Raw genomic sequence first — 22,439 nt, 5'->3', positions numbered from 1 at the left:
TGTATTCTGGAAAACATTTGTGGTAGGGTTGGGAATTTTTTGTTTTTTGGGTTGTTGTTGGGTTTTTTTTTTTTTTTTTTTTTTGGTATTTTTGAGCAGTCTCAAAAACCATTATGCAGGCAGCAGCATCTTCCCATTACAGAGTTACTGGTGAAACATTTCTACTTGGGGTATAACTGCACCTTTCTCTACCCTCAACAAAACAAAACAATCCTCTAACAAGTATTTGGTTACTTTAATAGTAACTCACCGGTTTGGGGAAGTGATTCAATAACCTTGTTTCACCCAAAGTAGTTGCATCTTTTTCTCATTGGTTCTAGGTTTTACCTTTTTTTCCCTCCTGGCCTTCTAATTTATTCAACTTTGACACACAGTAAATAAATAGTAAGAATTCACCAACTTTAATTGTGGTTCAAGTAAAAGCATTTGCAGTAAGTTAGGGTGTATATCAAACATACCCAAATTTTTAAGTCTTAATATAATTTCCATACCTGGAAAATCAGAGTTTGTCTTTGAAGGGTATATTTTTATGAGTGTTTCAGAGAGATTTTTATCAGCCAGCAAAACTGTCCTCTGTGGTTTCCTACTTGCACAAAAGATCTGTTACTCATTAAATTGCTTTAAAAGGAATTCATAAGAGTGGTAATCAAATTTCTAGGGTTTTTTTTTTTTTAAGTTAAAAATATGAAGCTTAGGGAGAAACTGAAGAGAAGGCTTTGGAAAAGCTACATTCCTCAACTTTCTTTTTAAAAGTAGCTGATGGTCCAAATAAAAGAATTTGTCATTTGCAATCTTTTCCTCATTGTTCATTTGACAGGGGTCTTATTTTGGGGAATATCTTGGCAGATGTTAAACTTCATTTTTTGTCTGGCTGCTTGTGCTAAAATTGTTATTTCTCAAGTATCTTTTTGTTTTTGTTTTTTAAACAAGGGTAATGTTTACCGGGGGTAAATAAGTATGGTGTATCTCGTGAGATCCTAAGAAGCATCCTTTGTTAATATTCCTGTTTTGGGTAAGGGAACGTAGTGCTGAGAATGTAGATGACTCCCCACTACAATTGAGTCTGATACTCTGGAATGTTTTTCGTTTGGGTGTTGGCAACTCCTAAATTTAATCTTCCTTAAAAACAAACAACCCAGGGTACCATTTTTTTGACTGTGGAATTTGAACCTTTTTTATTGAATAGGGAATTGTGTACTGCTTTCTTTTTGTGGTAACTCCGGCTCTATCTGTTTAATGCTGTAGGACCCAACAAAACATGGTAATGTTTTACCACAGTATCTAATTAGCAGGCATATTTCTTGAGTGTCTCCTCCCCATATTTTCAGTTTTTTTTTAAATTTATTTATTTTTTTGGCTGCCTTGGGTCTTTGTTACTGCTCACAGGCTTTCTCTAGTTGCTGCGAGCGGGGGCTACTCTTTGTTGCGGTTCGCGGACTTCTCATTGGGTGGCTTCTCTTGTTGCAGAGTATGGGCCTTAGGCACGTGGGCTTCAGTAGTTGTGGCAGTTGGGCTCAGTAGTTGTGGCTCGCAGGCTCTAGAGCACAGGCTCTGTAGTTGTGGCACACGGGCTTAGTTGCTCCGCGGCATGTGGGATCTTCCCGGACCAGGGCTTGAACCCGGGTCCCCTGCACTGGTAGGCGGATTCTTAACCACTGCGCCACCAGGGAAGTCCCCATATTTTCAGATTTTTAAAAACAACATAAGTCTTTCAGATTGTTAATAGTGGTACACGTATGACACAAAACTTTTAAGGTGAGTCATTTTCATATCTTTAAATTGTTTTTTTTTTAGAATTGTGTGCCATTCATTTCTCTTAGTAGTTTCAACATTGCGAATGCCAGTTGCTGTGGAGTTTCTTGTGTAATACAGCTTAGCACTCCTATTTTTTAAAGTCATATACTATTTAATAGAATTTTCAGGTATGAAAATACTATAAAAGCAGAAAATCATCAGTCTGTCAATACTCACAATTAGACTTGTATTATATATAGTGTTGAATAAGACTCTCTTATTTTCAGACAGTATTCCCATCTAAATTTATATTAGAGATTAGCATGTAACTTGTATGCAAAGAGTCTATTTTAGTGGTTGATAAACATTGTTTCTTCAAGACGTATTTATTAAGCATGTGTGACACATTTGTTGTGACTTTCATTAACTTATTTTACTAATTACAGAGTATTGTAAAGTTGTTACAAAAGAACATGACAGCAGCTAAAGATACCACAAGCAACTGGAAGATAGTTTTAGTAAGGAAGCAGTTCAGAATCTTAAAGTGGTGGATGGTGATGGGATACTGCATGTGATAGCTGTAATAAATGCAAATATATAGATGCTCATTAATGAGATAAACTTTAGTTGTTCTTATTTACTAAGTTAGAGGTTTTTTTAAACTTTTTTCTGACTTTTTACTTTTTCTGTTTTTGAGTCATAGCCCAAATTGGTTAATTTGGATGTGACATACTTCCTGCTGATAATTTTTGTATGCATTTATTAGATCAGCTACATGTTTATTACATGTTGGTGTTCAAGGCACTATCATAAGCACTGTGGAGAAAACAAGAAGAATAAGGCAGTGTATATTTTCAAGGAGCAAGACTGTAATCTAGGAAGAAGGCTAAGGCATAATTACATGAAGAAGCTTAAGTACTGTACTGAGTTAACAGTTTAAAAACCATCTTAACGCAGCATGTAACTAATTGTTTATTAACAGTGTTGTCTGTTTAAAGGAAAGAGATGATGGGGCTAGGAGTAGCTGTGAGGTTGAGGGTCTTGAACTGAGACTTATATTTCTTTACCTATATATTTATATATTCACACACGTATACATACCTGTTTGTATAGGATTTTAAATGTCAGAGTGCAGTGGTTTTTAACTGTGGCAGCACACTAACATCACGTGAGGATATTAAAAAAATGCTCCCCCCTTGCTGATTACTTGTCTTCTACCTCCCTGACCTTCTTAGATTTAATGGGTCTGGGATGGATCCCAGGCATTAATATTTTGATAACCTCCCCTTGTGAGTCAGGTTTTAGAACTATTGGGTTTCAGTCTCGGGATACAGAAATGAATAATAGGACACAGGGCTTGGCCCACAAGGGGCTCTCAAGTAATATAGGGAACTGTGTTAAGTAGTACAGTGCTAAGTACAGGCTATTTCCTGAGCAGGGTACCTAACTCAAGAGGAGGGGACTATAACTTCCTCGACTGTTAATATCCACATTTTCAGAGTGCTTGTGAAGTTATTGCCATTGGGTAGGTGTGCATGAATGGGTTAACAGAGATGGTTTTCATAGAAAATAAAATCTTTCAATAGATAGAGGTCAAATGATGCTAAAGTTTGGATTTATATATAGAAGTTAACATTTATTGAAACTTAACTGTTTTCATAGTGGTTGGCTAAAGTGTTTTATGTGTTGTCTTGATTAATGCTCACAGCAATCCCATATGGTAGTTATAGTTACTCTTTTTATCCCCATTTCCAGAGGAGAAGGTGGAGGCTTGGAGAGTTTAAATGACTCAGGATCACATGGAAAGTGAATAAGTGGTAGAGTAGTATTTTAAAAGTATTTTTTTTGTGTGTGTCTAGGGAAAGTGGAGTTTTTAATTAATCTATGTTGCATTATTTAGCTTACGTCCCTAGATTTTTTTCAATAACTTTTTATTAGAGGTTATCTTAAATGATTTGAACATCTGAATGGGGAAAACAATGAAAGTATGGAATTGAATAGAAGTTAAGGTCAAATTTGTAGGCTCAGAGATTGCTTCTGAGCTTCTAGTCTGTAGTTTGCTTGGCAAAATTTTGAACACCAGATCATCAGCAAATTATTAATCTGCTTTTGGCTAGCAGTCAGAAAATGTGGATCTTCGATTTTACTTAAGTGATATGTTGTTTTTCAGTCAAGATGGGGTTATAACACCTACTACATACTTTGAAGGAACGTTTGATATATACAAACACTTTTAAGTGAATACAGTTTAAGTCATAATTATTTAGCATATTTTTTGACCATTATATAGGACAAGTTCCACTTAGTAAATCTTATAAATCCAGATAGATTAAGAAATGCCTTTTAGTATGCCAATTATATTCCAGACTGTCTACCTTTCTATGTGATGAGTCAGGAGAAGAACTAATAGTGACTCAGAGTTGGAGAAAATTGGACTTGTGAATAGGGTAGAAACAGCATAAACACCTAGGTTCCTTAATAATATTTTAGTCGCAGCTTTCCTAAATTGATAAAGAAAATTGAAATTTTAATATTATCAGGATTTGTAATGAGTTTTCTAAGCTGAGAGGCCTTTTTACATAAAAATAATTATTATGTAATTAAAGTAGATGATATTTATGGTGTGTTTATTAAGTGCCAGGCACTGACTTAAGCACCTTACGTATATTGGTGCATTTAATTCTCTCTACAACCCTATGGGAAAATGGGGCAGAAAGGATAAGTTACTTGCCAGAGGCCATATATGTGGTAAGAAGCAAAGTAGTCTGTCTTCAAAGTCTGGTGCTTAATAACCATCTTATTATATTTCAGTGTATTACATACTATATACCTAGTTTAAGAAATACAAGATTATTGAAATAAAGAAATAAAAGATTATTTTATAAGATGCTAATAAATTACTATAGAATTTGAAAATAACCCTGTTATAAAAGGCAGATGAAGTGGGACTTTACTGGAAGAATTTGAGAGCAAATAAATATATAAACAGTGGTATTACAATTCTTGTTTAAAATCTTTGTCAAGCTAGCAGCCTTATTTATGTTCTTTATTATTTCTGCACTGGTTTTCAGCATCTGTGATATAGGCCAGAAAATAATTATGCTGTTTAATAGTAATGCTGACATAATGTCTTAGAAATTTAAAATTACTGGAAAATACTAGTTTGAAATTTTCTAAGAGTTTTTTTCTTTTTAAAAAGTGAGACATAATTTACATACCATAAAACTCACCCTTTCAAAGTGTACAGTTCAGTGGTTTTCAGTGTATTCACAAAGCTGTGCTCTAAGTGCTTTTACATTTTCATCTTAATTTTTTAATTACGTTCCTAGAACCTGTGGTACCTAAGTTTTAGCTCCCTACTCAGTAAAGTGCAACAGTATTCAAACCACGAGAAGCTATTAAGTTAATATAATTTAATTTCAGCTTTTCCTGCATTTCACAGAGAAATGAAATGGTAGAATCTCCTCAGTTTTAAGTTTCTTAAAAAACTTAGACATCTACTACCACTTGTTTTTACTGGAATTTAGTATAAGAGGTACTTAATTTAATTGAATGTAATATTTTCAACTTGTTTAAAATTTTACGTATCTTTCATGAGATCTGTAAAGCTCTACCATCTAAACTTTTGGGAACTTTGATTCAGAGTAAAAATGGAGTTTTATGCCATTAATGGCTTTAGTCATACATTACTTAAATCAGGGTCCTAAAAGATGTGGCTGGGTTGGGGTGGGGGGAACCACCTGTACCAATATCACCTGTGTTATTTATTTAAAATGCAGATTTCTGGGATCCACTTCAGTCTGCGGATGGGAAGGAGTTACTTAAGACATCATTTTAACATGTTCTTGAGTGATTCTTGTACATACTAAAGTTTGAGAAGAACTGACTTAAATGCTCTGTACTGGTTTACTGATCTGTGAAATGAAATTGATACTGATTATTTTATTTAATTCATATAATAATCCTGTGAGATAACGTTTCTGAAAATGTTCGAAGAATGACCAAATGATAAATTATAGTTACTGTGTAGGTTACATTGAAAGGTGGTTGTTGATGTCTAGTGGAAATTTCTTACTGGGATGTTAAACATTCTTATTTTTCCCTTTTAATTAAGAACTTTATAGATATTTTAACAGAGACAACTTGAGGTACTTGGAAATTCAGAGGATCTTAAACATTTATGTAATGTCATATATTTAGTACAAAATGTTGTCTGTCTTGCTTCTTGCAGAAGCCTAGCCTACAGAAGAAACCTCTAATACTTCACGTGTAATTTGAACTGTACTTTTACTCATTTTTCTTTTTTATATTCTTTAAGGGAAAGTGTATGTTTGTAAATATGTTTAATAATTAGTTCAAACTCTTAAAACAGGTTTTGTCCATCTTGTCAAAATAGTCTCAAGTGAAGACTTTTCTCCTTTTGTTTACTACTCTTACATATTAGACCTGTCGGTGTCCTTAGCTAGCCAATTGATTCTTAACATATTTGCTTATTGCTGAGGCAACTTTTGGTGTAAGTCTTATCCATTTTTTTAAAAAAATTATTTAATTATTTTTGGCTGAGTTGGGTCTCCGTTGCTGTGCGCGGGCTCTCTCCGGTTGCGGTGAGTGGGGGCCGCTCTTTGCTGCGGTGTGGCGGCCTCCCCTGTTGTGTGGAGCACGGGCTCTAGGCGCGCGGTCTTCAGTAGTTGTGGCACACGTGCTCAGTAGTTGTGGCTTGCAGGCTCCAGAGCGCAGGCCCAGCAGCCGTGGCGCATGGGCCCAGCTGCTCCGCGGCATGTGGGATCCTCCCAGACCAGGGCTCGAACCTGTGTCCCCCACAATGGCAGGCAAATTCCCAACCACTGTGCCACCAGGGAAGCCCAAGTCTTGTGCAGTTTTGTTTATAGCTGTGTACATACGGGTGTTAGAATTGAGCCTCAGCTATTTATTACATTCTCCTTGGGTTACTTAAAAATATGCCAGGCACCATGTCTGAATAAAATTATAACAATATTTAATTTCTAAAAGCAGCAAAATTATATACATAAAGGGCAAAAACAGCTCCAGTGAGTTCAAAACTAAGCACGTGAATTGGCTAATAAACGTTTATTCGGTGATAGTCTTTAGAAATTTCCTTCACCAAATTTTTATAGGTTACAATGTGGTTTTCAATAATAGTTTCATTTGCTTTATAAGTTGAATTTAAAGAAAAAGGGCTGTTGTGTTCTGAAAGTGAGTATTTTATTAGAGTTTTGCTGAAATGAACAGATAGGAGAGAATTTATGTTGTAGATTACAATTCTGTGACAGCTAAAATTTTGTTTGCAGGCTCTTTTTATAAACTGTTAAGAGACTAATTGAATAATAAATAAAAATAATAAAATACAGTTTGAAAAACATCTGATGAAAACGTGTTTTGTAATAAAATTAACTTTAAAAGATACCTTTTAATATTCAACTTATCTATGGGCATGTACGTGAACTACTTAATCTTATTTGAGAAATTTTCAGATTATATGAAGTATGAAATGATTTTCTATTACTTTTGGAATTCCTTGCAGAATACTTTTAGTAGTATTTAAAAAGAATGGAAATCTGAGTTATGAAGAACAAAATGAACGTTCAAAAGATGGTACCTGAGGAATATGAATAGAAAGTATTTTAGCTGAAATAGTCAAAGAAGTTACTTTAGGTCTCAAATTCTTGACAAGACCTCTTGATATTCTGTAATGCCAGCAAAAGTTGATCCAAATCAAATTTGTATCTTAAATATTTTTTCTCTGCTGGTAAAAATGTGTTAAAACAGTAATGTATTCATTGTAGTTCCCTTGTGTAAATACAAAAAAAGATAGAGAAACCAATCACCTGTTATACATATTAATATTTGTTATAGTCCTTTTTCTGTCTACATAGAAAATGGAACCACACTATACAGGTTTGTGTGTATATTTAGTCATTCATTATGAATATTTTTATGGTGGTGTTCTTCAAAAATAGGGGTGGATTTAAAAAAAAAATTTTTTTATTTTTGGTTGCATTGGGTCTTGCGTGGGCTTCTTATTGCGGTGGCTTCTCTTGTTGCAGAGCACAGGCTCTAGGTGCACGGGCTTCAGTAGTTGTGGCACACGGGCTCAGTAGTTGTGGCACACGGGCTCAGTAGTTGTGACACGCGAGCTCTAGAGCTCAGGCTCAGTAGTTGTGGCACTCGGGCTTAGTAGTTGTGGCTCGTGGGCTCTAGAGTGCAGGCTCAGTAGTTGTGGCGCACGGGCTTAGTTGCTCCCTGGCATGTGGGATCTTCCCGGACCAGGGCTCGAACCCGTGTCCCCTGCATTGGCAGGCAGATTCTTAACCACTGCACCACCAGGGAAGCCCGAGAGTTGGATTTTGTTTTTTAATCATGGTAAAATACCCATACATAAGATCTTAACCATTTTTAAGTGTACATTCAGTGGTATTAAACACATTCACATTGTTGTGCAGAAATCACCACTACCATCCCCATAACTCTTTTCATCTTGTAAAACTGAAACTATATACCTATTAAACAGTAACTCTCCATTCTACCCTCCCTCCAGCCCCTGACAACCACCAGTATACTCTCTGTCTTTAGGGATGGATATGTTTGTGTTTTCTGATGTTAAAATATTTCAACATTGCTTTATTGGCCCTACTGCTAAACAGCTATTTATTCCTTTTCATATATTGTGTTTCCTGAACCATTCAAGAAGTGTGTTTGGGTCATTCAAAGCATCTTATAGGTACTGGGACCTTCAGATAATTGTGAAGGATGCCTGAGATTTTTTTTTTTTTTTACCTCCTCTGTTGCCTTTGATTTTGGCAGGAAATTCGTGATTAGAGCTGCAGTAATTATAAGTGTGTGTAAGCTATAACTCAACATACAAGTTCATAAAACTCAACATGGTATGCAAAAGTCACATGATTAAAAACCCCAGGGTGTATGGAAAAATGGAGTTTAGGGGCAGAACACTCAAAATCTTTGTCAGTGACATGTGAAAAGACAGAAACCTAATGAAGACTAGCACAATTTTATACATGTTAAATGGTTAAATATAGAAGTACTGCAATAAATATGACACTTTACCTTGTAAAAGGCCTGAAGTTTGCTTACAGAAGTGGGTGTCAAAAAGGTTGCAACTTGTGAAGTGGTGGAAGAAGGGCTATCTGAAATTGGATTGAAAGTTCAACACCAGATATGGATGGGTATAGCTCATAACACATGCAGTGAGTGAACTGAGCTACCTGGCAGAACTTTGTGGTGTGTGTGTTTTGTGTGTTTCTGTGTGGCTGGGTAGTGTTTTCTCTGCTCACCTAGTGTGTCTTGCAGTTGCACAGAAGCAAATGTGAAATTTGTGTTATGCTCAACTTGCTCCCTAACATATTAGTTACTTTGGAACAAATACAGTTTTCTAAACAAATGCTGGAGTGTATATGTATATGCCCATACATACATACATACATATCTATGTATCTATCTATATCTGTATTCATATCCACATCCATATATCCAAAATACGTAAAACAGTGGCATGGGAAGATCAATCCAAGTAGTGAGGTAGAGAAAGATCTAGGGAGCAGACAGTGACTAGAGCTGAGAATACTCATTTAACCATATACTAATACTGATTGCTAGGGCAGTGCTGGTAGAAAAGGAAAGCAGTGGATGGATTTTAGAGGGTTTTTCTTTGGTATTAGAAAATCACATAACTGGGTGTTTTGAACTCGAAAAGTCTTTAGAGATCATCTAGTCCATTATAAAAAAGTGTTAACTTGGTTTTCCCAGACTACTTTTATCTCAGAATTTAAGTTGTATTTCGGCCTCAGCCTTCTTCCCTGTAGCTGAGTGTTGCAGTCCTGCCTCTCCCCCACCACGCCCCCGCCAGGCTAACTCTCCTGATTACTATCTGGAATCTCGCTTATTTTATTATTTTATTCCTTCTTAAATACTCAGCCTTGCTCTGTTGGTTCATCTTGCCATGAAGGAATGTTCCCTTAATTCTGCTTCACCTTCAACTTACTTTTCTTTCCTTAATTGCTCAACTTAAAGGCGTTGTTTTCACCTGCTAACTCCCATTTCACTGCTCAGTCCCATTACTTTATTAAAATTGATCTTGCCAAGTTTGCTTATGGCCTCATAATTGCCAACGTGACAGCTTCTTTTCTATTTTCATCCTACCTGACCTTCTTTAAGCATTTGCCCTTGTCACTCTTCTCCCTTGGGTGCTACAGCACTTTTGGTAGATTCTTTTTTAGTTGGTTTACTCAAAAACATTTGAGTGCCTTCTCTGTGCCCCAGGCTCAGTGCTCCGTGATACAATGAGTTACATTATCAGCAGTCTTTAAGGAACTTCAGGTTTTCTCTTAGAGAAAAAATAATGTCTTAGTTTAGGCAGCTATAACAGAATATCATGAACTGGGTGGTATATAAACAACAGAAATTTATTTCTCACAATTCTCGAGGCTGTGATCTTGGACTCCCAAGATCAAGACAGCAGCAGAATCTGTGTTTGGTGAGAGCCTGCTTCTTGGTTCACTCTGTCCTCACATGGTGGAAGGGGTTGAGAGAGATCTCTGGGGTCTCTTTTATCATAGCACTAATCCCATTCATGAGGACTCCACCTTCATGACCTAATCTCTGCCCAAAGGCCCCATCTTCTAATATTATCACATTGCGGTTTATGATCTCAACATAGGAATTTTTTTTAGCTTGTTATTTTTTTAACATCTTTATTGGAGTATAATTGGTTTACATGGTGTGTTAGTTTCTGCTTTATAACAAAGTGAATCAGCTATACATATACATATATCCCCATATCTCTTCCCTCTTGCGTCTCCTTCCCTCCCACCCTTCCTATTCCACCCCTCTAGGTGGTCACAAAGCACTGAGCTGATCTCCCTGTGCTATGCGGCTGCTTCCCACTAGCTATCTGTTTTACATTTGGTAGTGTATATATGTCCATGCCACTCTCTCACTTCGTCCCAGCTTACCCTTCCCACTCCCCGTGGCCTCAAGTCCATTCTCTAGAAGGTCTGCGTCTTTATTTACGTCCTGCCCCTAGGTTCTTCATGACCTTTTTTTTTTAGATTCCATATATATGTGTTAGCATACGGTATTTGTTTTTCTCTTTCTGACTTACTTCACTCTGTATGACGACTCTAGGTCCATCCACCTCACTACAAATAACTCAATTTCGTTTCCTTTTATGGCTGAGTAATATTCCATTGTATATATGTGCCACATCTTCTTTATCCATTCATCTGTCGATGGACACTTAGGGTGCTTCCATGTCCTGGCTATTGTAAATAGAGCTGCAAGGAACATTGTCGTACATGACTCTTTTTGAATTATCAACATAGAAATTTTGGAGAAACACAAATATTCAGTCCATAACAGATAACAAATAATTATAATTTGATGTTATAAAAACTGCAATATAGAAAAGAACAAAGTATTGAACTAGCTCAGAAAAGGGAGCCACCAGTTACATGAGGGAGTCAAAGAGAGCTTTATATTTGATGAAGTGGTATTAAGCCCTGAGACTTGACTGATGAAGACTTCCCAAGTGCAGAGGGGACACAGTAACATTCTAGATAAGGGAAGGCACAGAACCAAGAGGTAATAGCATTACATTGCATGCCTACTGTGTGCACAACACTGTGCTGGGAACTTTCTGTGCATTATTTCTGATCTTCACATTAACTCACAAGGTAGATTTTTTTATATTTCTCATTTTACAAGATGAGGAAGTTGAGCTTCATAGAAGTTGTGACTTGCCCAAAGCTATACTGGCAAACTTGGACTCCACATTTGTTTAGGTGCCAGTGCTCACACGTTGGTTATCATTGTTGGAAAGAGGGAGGGATATGTTCTTACAGAGGAAACTGACATGCACAGAATTCATGATTGGGAGTGAATGGAGAACAGCTAAATAGGAATGATATGGACCAATTGTGATGGATCTGAATGTCATGCCAGGGAATTCAGACTTTATTCTGCTGTTCTTTGTTAGTATTATTGGCTAAGCATTTCCTTCCTTTGTCCATACCTGTTTATACAATAACTCTGACAGCTTCCAGAATGGAATAAGTTTTGCCTGCCTAATTTGAAGTCATTAAGGGAATTTTCTTCTTCAGAGACAGGTACCTATTCAAGAATGTTAAACAATATAAAATCCTGTAAAAATAATATGCATATAATAGAATAAATAAATCCAGATTTTCACATGGGTTAAAAAGAAACGAGAGGATAGGCCCTAAGCAAAGTTATACCAAAAATAATTATGTACTGAAGATTTAGGGGTGACTTTTTAGGGGAGTGGGATGGAGTGGAGGTGGGGGCTCTGGTGATATTAAATTGTCAGATTCTGTTCTGAGTGTAATCAAGAAGAGGTTTATAGCTTAATTTTGTCCCTGGGTTTAGACTTTTTCCTGTATTTGATATAAAAACAGGTGTTAATTCCACTCCCAGATTCTTTTAGTTCATCTTGGAATACAGATGCTTGGAATACAGATGCTAAAGGATGGGCATTGCCTTTGATTCTTTTCCTGCCTTTATTCATTCAGCTTCTACAGATGTTCCCTTCCTCCCTTCCTGTCTCCCTTCCTTCTGCCCTCTCTTACTTAGAGGAAGTTAAGTGCTTCTCCAAATCACGTATTAGGAATAGTGTTTATTTTTGATGATTTAAAGGCAGTGCTTTCTCATTGCAGAAAATTTGAAGTTAAACAGCCAAAACAGGATTGTGCAAACATCAGCTATAGATTACTGCTATCGATTGGACATACATTCTTTCATTTTTATTAATTGGGATTATATTCTATGTACATTTTTATAGCCTATCTTTATTTTTTTAAATTTTATTTATTTACTTTTTTTTTTATTTACTTTTTTTTTTTTTTTTTGGCTGCATTAGGTCTTTGTTGCTGCTCATGGGCTTTCTCTAGTTGTGGCGAGCGGAGTCTACCCTTCGGTGCAGTGTGCGGGCTTCTCATTGCAGTGGCTTCTCTTGTTGCAAAGCACGGGCTCTAGGCATGCAGGCTTCAGTAGTTGTGGCTCGCGGGCTCTAGAGCGCACGCTCAGTAGTTGTGGTGCACGGGCTTAGTTGCTCTGCGGCATGTGGGATCTTCCCGGACCAGGACACCAGGGGGTGTCCCCTGCATTGGCAGGCGGATTCTTAACCACTGCGCCACCAGGGAAGCCCCTATAACCTATCTTTAAGCTTGACATTATATCATGAATATTATTTCCTTTTAAACTTTTTTTGAAAGCGGAGATGTTAATTTTTTGGTTTCATAAATGTAATTCCCACTGTCCAATGATAACTATTACTTTATAGTTTTAGTGTACAATTTTTGAGGATATTTTTGGGCATACACCTAAAATAAATATATAAGTCCAGAAATTTAGTCATTCTACAAATATTATAACATTTTGCTCTTACTATCTTATGATCATCTTTATATGTCAGTGAATATATATATAGCTGTGTTGTTATTCTTAATGGCTACAGAATATTTAATAATTTAGATGTTCCAGTAAAGCTACAACACATTTGCTACCTTCTTAGTATGTATTGCATATTAGACACCGAATTAGGCCTTTTGGGCATCTGAGTTGCTATGTCTGTTGTTACCAGCATTGCCAGGATTTGGACAAACTCTAATTCATGTTTTTTTCCTTGAGCAATTTAAAATCTAATTTGGAGAAATAAGATAATTTTGAAACATTTAAAAAAATGTGTAATAAAGTGGTAAATAATGCCATACTCTTAGTACAGAGAAGTGAGAGTTCCGTAGAGGACTGAATAGTCCAGGAAGTTTCACGGAGGGAGTGTGAGATTTGAGCTGATCTTGAAGGACTAATAAGAAATGGGCAGGTGAAGAGGAGAGTCATATTTCAGACTGAGAGAGAGCAGAGTGGGCAGTGGTACAAAGGTGGGAGTTAGCAACCTGATTGAGATACAGGGTTTATTTATTTATTTATTTTTTGGCTGCACCGCGTGGCTTGTGGTATCTCATTTCCCCAACCAGGGATAGAACCCAGGCCCCTGGCAGTGAGAGCACCGAGTCCTAACCACTGGACCACCAGGGAATTCCTGGGATAGAGGGTTTATATTAGGATATATACCTCAGCTTTGAAACCCATAGAGTAGAAGGATACAGGTATTACAATTGGTAGTTTGCTTTGATGCTACCTTCAGAGCTCTACTTTGTAGATCATTTGAAGCACTCAAATTTGTTCATAGTAATATTTCTTTTTAATTTATAGGCATACCTCAGAGATGTTGTAGATTTTGTTCTAGATCACTGTAATAAAGTGAACATTGCAATGAAGCAAGTCACATGCACTTTTTGGTTTTCTAGTGCATATAAAAGTTATGTTTGCACTATACTGTCGTCTATTAGCGTTATATCTAAAAAAATGTACATACCTTAATTAAAGAATACTTAATTGCTAAAAAATTGCTAACCATCTGAGCTTCCAGCAAGTCATAATTTTTTTTGCTGGTGGAGGGTCTTGCCGGATGCCTGCTGACTGATCAGGGTGCTGGTTGCTGAAGGCTGGGGTGGCAGTGGCAATTCCTTAAGATAAGACAATGAAGTTTGCTGCATCAGGTAACAACTCTTCCTTTCACCGATGATTGCTCTGTAGCATGCAAAGCTGTTTGATAGCATATTACCCACAGTAGAATTTCTTTCAAAATTGGAGTCAGTCCTCTCAAACCGTACCACTGCTTTATCAACTAAGTTTATGTAATATTCTAAATCCTTTGTTGTCATTTCAACAATCTTCACAGCATCTTCAGCAGGAGCAGATTCCATCTCAAGAAACCACCTTCTTTTCTCAACCATAAGAAGCAACTCCTCATCTGCTCAAGTTTTATCATGAATTTGCAGCATCTCAGTCACATCTTCAGATTCCACTTCTAATTCTAGTTCTCTTGCTGTTTATACCACCTCTGCAGTTACTTCCTCTACTGAAATCTTCCATGGGGGTTGGGATCACCTTCTTCCAAGCTCCTGTTAATGATGATATTTTGACCTCTCCCCATGAATCATGAATGTTCTTAATGACATCTAGAATGGTGACTCCTTTCCAGAAGATTTTGAAATTACTTTGCCCAAATTCATCAGAGAAATCACTGTCTATAGCAGCTATAGCCTTACACAGTGTATTTCTTAAATAATAATACTTGAAAGTTGAAAGTACTCCTTGATCCATGGATTACAGAATGAATGTTGTATTGTCAGGCAAGGAAACAACATGAATCTTATTGTACATCTCCATCAGAGCTCTTGGGTGACCAGGTGCATTGTCAGTGAGCAGTAATATTTTGAAAGGAATCTTTTCTGAGCAGTAGGTCTCAACAGTGGGCCAGCTGTGTTGTAAACAGATGTGCTGTCATCCAGGCTTTGTTATTCTTTTTATGGAGCACAAGGGCCCTAGGATTTTCAGAATGGTGAGTGAGCATTGGTTTTAACTTCAAATCACCATCTGCATTAGCTCCTACCTGGCAAGAGAGTCAGACTGTCCTTTGAAGCCAGGCATTGAATCTCTCCTTTGTAGTTGTGCAAGTCCTTGATGGCGCCTTCTTCCAATATAATGCTGTTTTTTCCTATCAGTACACTGAAAATCTGTTTTTTTAGTGTAGCCACCTTCGTTAATGATCTTAGCTAGATCTTCCGGATAACTTCCTGCAGCTTCTACGTCAGCACTTGCTGCTTCACCTTGTACTTTTATGTTATGGAGATGGCTTCTTTCCTTAAACTTCATGAGCCCACCCATGCTAGCTTTAAACTTTTCTTCTGCAGCTTCCTCACCTCTCCAGCCTTCATAGAACTGAAGAGAGTTAGGACCTTTTTCTGAATTAGGGTTTGGATTACTGGAATATTGTGGCCTGGTTTGATCTTCTATCCAGACCACTAAAACTCTCTCCATATTAGCAGTAGGGCTATTTTGCTTTCTTATCATCGAGTTCACTGGAGTAGCACTTTCAGTTTCCTTCAAGAACTTTTCCTTTGCATTCACAACTTGGCTAACTGTTTAGTGCAAGAAGGCTAGCTTCGAGCCTGTCTTGGCTTTCAACATGCCTTCCTCACTAAACTTAATCCTTTCTAGGTTTTGATTTAAAGTGAGAGACTTGGGACTCTTCCTTTTGCTTAAACACTTAGAAACCGTTGTAGGGTAATAAATTGGCCTAATTTCAATATTGTTGTGTCTTAGGGAATAGGTAGGCCTGAGGAGAGGGAGAGAGATGGGGGAACAGCCGGTCAGTGGAGCAGTCAAAACACAGACATTTATCAGTTAAGTTGGCTGTCGTGTGTGGTTGCCGTTTGTGCCACCCCAAAACAATTGCAATAGTGACATTAAAGATCACTGATCACAGATTACCATAACAAATAAAATAATGAAAAAGTTTGAACCATTGCAAAAATTACCAAAATCTAACTCAGAGACAGGAAGTGAGCAAATGCTATTGGCAAAAATGGTTCTGAAAGACTTGCTCCACTCGGGTTTATAAAAAATGCAATATCTGCAAAGTGAGATAAAGCAAAGCACGATAAAACGAGGTGTGCCTGTAAAAGACTTTGTTAGAGTTGCTTTAGTTTGCAGAGAAATTGAGCAGAAAGTAGAGAGTTCTCATATACTCCCCTACTCCCTAGTTTCCCCCATTATTAACATCTTGCATTGGTGTGGTACATTTGTTACAATTGATGAACCAGTATTTATGAACCAATATTAAATAAAATCTGTAGTTTACATTAGGGTTCATTCTGTGTTGTACAGTTTAAAAAAGTTTTGTTGAATGCATAATGTCACTGTATCTACCGTTACAGTATCATAGGGAATAGTTTCACTGCCCTAAAAAAATCCCCTATGCTTCACCTATTCATACCTCCTCCCCTTGCCCTGGCAACCACTGATCTTTCCACTGTCTATAGTTTTACCTTTCCCAAATGTCATAGAGTTGGAATTCTCCTATGCAGTCTTTTCAGACTGGCTTCTTTGATTTTAGCAACATGCATTTAAGGTTCTAAGATTTCATTTTTTTAAAATCAGATAATAATGGTATTAATTAACCTAATCACCTAAGTTTCCCCAGATGACCTGGGATGATTTTTTTTCAAAGCATCATTATCTACCCTCAGATGACAAACATTTGTTACCAGTAAGGAGTTATAGCATAAATGAGGTGTTGAATCAATGTTTATCGAATGAACAGTTGTTCAGAAGAGTATGCCAAAGCTTTAATGGAAATATCAAAAGAGGAGCACTAAAAAATATTTTGGTTAATGATATTTTCATAAAGTGTGTACAACTTCATAAGGTGTATAGAAAGCCTTGAGAAGGTCCTATTGCTTATTTGATCATGTCAGTTAGAATATGTTATATGTTAAAATATTAATCACATTACTTTCTAGTCCACATTTGTAGTTTTTTATGTGGTTTTCCACCAAATATCTGATCCTGTGTTTGCACAAAGAAACAAATAAAAATCTATCTTTGACTTTCCAAAGATCCTTAGAATTCATTTTTTATGAATTCTAATGATACTTTAATTAATTTTTTTATTGATTCAGTGAAATGTCAGAAGGGTAAACATCTAGAGCTTAAGTGCTTTCTTTATGCCTGGCTTCATTTCTAGATGGCAATATATTTGAATTCAGAGAAGTTACTTCCACCTTCAGTATATAGAACTTAAGGCCTGTGTTTCTAGCCTGTTGATTAAAACCTTTCCTGCGTCAATGAAATCTAACCACAGACTTCTCCCAGAGAAGGGACTCAATCTTGAGATTGGTGGAATATTTAGATGGTAAGTTGATTAGAGACAAGGAACTTTAATTACATTCCTCAAATTTTTATTTTGTTGAATTCAAGGTTAAAAGGGTGAACGCAAAACAACTTTAAGCTATACGTGGTTCTGAAATAATTATTAGAATGTAATGTTTTCCTTTTTTAAGCTTAGCTTTCCTTGAGACTCCACTTAATATCCTCAACACTTAGCTCATTGCTTGCTATGCAGAATTAAGACTGTATTGAGAATGTGGCAAATGTGGCAAATCTGAGTAAATGATTTCATTTCTAAATTATATCTTCTCCTAGATTCCTGCTCTAAAATTACAAAATCTTGAAGTTGACTTAAAATTGGAGTTAAACTTAAACTCCAAACTTAAATTGGAGTTAAACTAAAATTGGAGTTAAACTTATGCTAAACTTATGCTCCTTTTTATTGTGAACTGCAGTTGGTAATATGGTTATCTATTCCAGTGAATAGTTGAGGATAACAAATACTAGAAAACATCTGCCAAAAAATTTGGGCATAAGAAAGAGTCAGTTACAGTAACTGCTGTTATTTTGATATTTTGTAAATTGCTCCCTTTGCAATACTTGTGTCTCAGGAAATATCTTTTTTTTTTTTTTAATGTCATGGAATTTTTTAGAATGAAACTGTACGAGAGACATTTTTAGCATTTTGTAACCCACTGATTTTTCTATGAAGAATTTTCACTGTTACTGACTGGAATTTTTTGTTCAAGAAAAAATGTGTAATAGTAACACATAAGATGGGCATGATAATGGTAAAATGTTTTGCTCATTTAATTTTATTTTGGCTCCAGAAACAGATTTGACAGTTTTGTTTTTTAATAGACTTCAGGAGCAGTTTTAGGGTCACAGCAAAATTGAGTGTAAGTTGTAGAGATTCCCCACATCTCTCCTCCCTCTACATTGTCCATAGCTTCCCCCATCATCAGCATCCCCTACCAGAGTGGTATATTTGTTAGAACTGATGAACATACACAGACACCCAAAGTCCATGGTTTACATCATGGTTTACTCTTAGTGTTGTACATTCTGTGGGTTTGGACAAATGTATAATGACATATATCTATCGATATAGTACCGTACAGAGTAGTTTCACCACCCTAAAGATCCTCTGTGCTCTACCTATGCAGGCTTCCTCCTAACCCCTGGCAACCACTGATCTTTTTACCGTCTCCATAGTTTTGCCTTTTCTAGAACATCGTATAATAGCAATCATACAGTAGGTAGTCTTTTCATATTGGCTTCTTTCGCTTAGTAATATGCATTTAAGTTTCTTCCATATCTTTTCATGGCTTGATAGCTCATATCCTTTTAGTGCTGAATGATATTCCATTGTCTGGATATACCAATTTATTTATCCATTCATCTACTAAAGGGCATCTTGGTTGCTTCCACATTTTGGCAGTTACGAATAAAGCTGCTATAAACATCCACGTGTAGGTTTTTGTGTAAACATAGTTTTCAGATCCTTTCGGTAAATACCAAGGAGCATGATCAACAAATTATATGGTAAGAGTGTGTTTAGTTTTGTAAGAAACTGTCAAACTGTCTTCCAAAGTGGCTGTACTATTCCCACCAGCAGTGAATGAAAGTTTCTGTTGCTCCATATCTTTGGCAGCATTTGGGGTTTTCATTGTTCCTGATTTTGGCCATTCTAATAGATATGTGGTGATACCTTGTTTGTTTTTTTTTAAATAAATTTATTTATTTATTTACTTTTTGGCTGCGTTGGGTCTTCGTTGCTGTGTGCCGCCTTTCTCTAGTTGCGGCGAGTGGGGGCTACTCTTCGTTGCGGTGCGTGGGCTTCTCATTGCGGTGGCTTCTCTTTGTTGCGGAGCACAGGTTGTAGGCATGCAGGCTTTACAGCGCAGGATCACTAGTTGTGGCGCATGGGCCTAGTTGCTCCGCGGCATGTGGGATCTTTCCGGACCAGGGCTCGAACCTGTGTCCCCTGCATCGGCAGGTGGATTCTCTTTTTTAAAATACTGCTTTTTATTTATTTAATTTTATTTTTATTTATTTATTTTTGGCTGCGTTGGGTCTTCCTTGCTGCCAGCAGGCTTTCTCTAGTTGCAGTGAGCGGGTGCCACTGTTGGTTGCAGTGTGCGGGCTTCTCGTTGCAGTGGCTTCTCTTGTTGCAGAGCATGGGCTCCTGGTGTGCAGGCTTCAGTAGTTGTGGCACGAGGGCTCAGTAGTTGTGGCTTGTGGGCTCTAGAGTACAGGCTCAGTAGTTGTAGCACACGGGCTTAGTTGCTCCGCAGCATGTGTGATCTTCCCAGACCAGGGCTTGAACCCATGTCCCCTGCCTTGGCAGGCAGATTCTTAACCACTGTGCCACCAGGGAAGTCCTGTGGTGGTACCTTGTTTTAATTTGCATTTCCCTGATGACACAGCATCTTTTTATATGCTTATTTGCCATTTGTATATCTTCCCTGATGAAGTGGTTATTAATAGGTCTTTGGTTCATTTTTAAATTGGGTTGTTTGTTTTCTTTTTGTTGGGTTTTAAGAATTCTTTGGATATTTTGGCTAATAGTCCTTTTTCAGATGTGTCTTTTGTAAATATTTTTTCCCAGACTCTGTTTTGTCTTCTAGTTCATCAACTATTTCTCTTCATGGATTGTACCTTTGGTGTTGTACCTAAAAAGTCATTGCCAAACCCAAGGTCATCTAGGTTTTCTCCTATGTTAGTTATCTTTAAAAAAAAAAAAAAATTATTTATTTGGTTGCATGGGGTCTTAGTCGCGGCAGGCGGGCTCCTTAGGTTCGACAGGCGGGCTCCTTAGTCTTGGCAGGTGGGCTCCTTAGTCGCAGCACGTGGGCTCCTTAGTTGTGGCATGTGAACTCTTAGTTGCGGTGTGCATGTGGGATCTCGTTCCCTGACCGGGGATTGAACCCAGGCCCCCTGCGTTGGGAGCGAGGAGTCTTTATCTGGGCACCACCAGGGAAGTCCCAGTTATCTTCTATGAGTTTTATAGTTTTAGGTTTTCCATTTAGGTCTGTGATCCATTTTGAGTTAATTTTTGTGAAAGTTATAAGGTCTGTGTCTAGTTTCATTTCTTTGCATGTGGATGTCCAGTTGTTCCATCACCATTTGTTGAAAAGACTATCTTTGCTCCATTGTATTGTCTTTGCTCCTTTGTTAGTTAACTGTATTTATGTGGCTCTATTTCTGGGCTCACTGTCTGTTTCATTGCTCCTATTGGACTGTTCTTTCACCAGCACCACAGCATCTTAATTACTGTAGCTTTATAGTAAGTCTTGAAGTTGGATAGTGTCAGTCCTCCAACTTTGGTCTTCTCCTTCCATATTGTGTTGGCTATTCTGGGTCTTTTGCCTCTTTATATAAATTTTAGAATCAGTTTGTCGATGTCCGCAAAATAACTTGCTGGAACTTTGATTGTGCTCTCATTGAATCCGTAGATCAAGTTGGAAAGAACTGAAATCTTGACAGTGTTGAATTTTTCTAACTGTGAACTCAGAATATCCCTTTATTTATTTAGTTCTTCTGATATCTTTTCATCAGAGTTTTCTTGTTTTCCTTATATAGATGTTGTACATATTTTGTTAGATTTATACCTAAGTATTTAATTCTGGGGGGAGCTATTGTGTTTTTCATTTCAAATTCCACTTGTTCATTGCTGGTATATAGGAAACGTATTGATTTTTAAAATACTAATCATATATTCTGCAACCTTGCTATAATTCCTTATTAGTTCTGGAGTTTTTTTGTTGATTCTTTCAGGTTTTCTACATAGATGATCGTGTCATCTGTGAACAGTATCATTTCTTCCTTCCCAATCTGTATACATTTTATTTCCTTTTCTTATTGCATTAACTGGGATGATAGTTTCATTTTTTAAGTTTAAATTACCTGATTCCGTGGTAAATTTTGAGAATAGTTTTAAAAACAAACAAATAGTAAAACCCTTTTGTAATTTGTTAACTTTCCATGCATTTTTCTTTTAGACCTTGCTTACATACTGTCATTGAGTTCTTTAAAATTTGTTGTTAAAACTGTTTACATTGTTAAAATGGGGAAAAATAATAGAAATTTGCTCTGGTGCAAGGAGTGAAACAGTGTGATTAACAACTTTTATTTCTTTCTTATTTAAAACCAACACCTATCTTTAGCTTTTTATGTACCCATAAGTTAAAAATATTGATATTTTTTTCTCAGAAAAGTAATCCATTAAAAACAAAGAATAACTGGTATTCATAGAGTATAACTTACCAGTTTCAATATACTTTTCCATTTATTATCTGATTTTTTTTTTAAAGAACACTTGAGAGTTACTCAGCTAAGGATAGATTATCAAGATGTTTGTTAGAGTGGCTTCTTTTGGAGGACTTGAAAATGAAGCATAATTTAAGATGATTATTAGATGGGGAGATGTTATTTAAATGTTTCTTAGTTATTTAAGTTCCATGGATATGATGACTGTATTTTGCAGACCAGTAATCAGGATACAAGACCTGACGACAAGATAGGATATTTGAAATTTGGATGATCCTGGAAAAATAGACATGGCCCTACTCTATGACATGGCTTACTCTTTCTTATCATGTGGGGAAAGTTCTGAGATTGGTGTGATTCATAAATCTGTTATGCAAGTTACTTAAAATTCTGTTAAAATCATAGTACAAGAAACCCTCAGTGTAAGGTTATTGGTGTTATATCCTTGATCTTTACATAGCCTCATTGGGTGGGGAATCTCATCTGTAGCCCAAGCCAATAACTTTTAGGGCTAGTCTTTCAACACCTCCAGGAAAATCAAAATGTGAAGACTAATCAAAGTCCATATCTGAAATAGAAAAAGACAGGAGTGAACTTACTTTAACGTGCACTCATTCCTTCCTTCCCATGGCTCTGTTTTGAACTTT

At 36.8% G+C, this 22,439-nt stretch overlaps 1 protein-coding gene across 5 annotated transcripts in view; it reads left to right on the top strand.

The window, feature by feature from the left end:
- The window catches only part of PAWR (pro-apoptotic WT1 regulator), a 109,072-nt gene that overhangs the window by 2,041 nt on the left and 84,592 nt on the right, over positions 1 to 22,439 (top strand). The gene's annotated exons all lie outside the window — the stretch shown is intronic.

This window comes from Pseudorca crassidens, chromosome 11 (genome assembly GCF_039906515.1).
Source record: "Pseudorca crassidens isolate mPseCra1 chromosome 11, mPseCra1.hap1, whole genome shotgun sequence".
NCBI lineage: Eukaryota > Metazoa > Chordata > Mammalia > Artiodactyla > Delphinidae > Pseudorca > Pseudorca crassidens.
The sequence above is the reverse complement of the archived record's forward strand: the minus strand, read 5'-3'. Positions and strand labels throughout refer to the sequence as shown.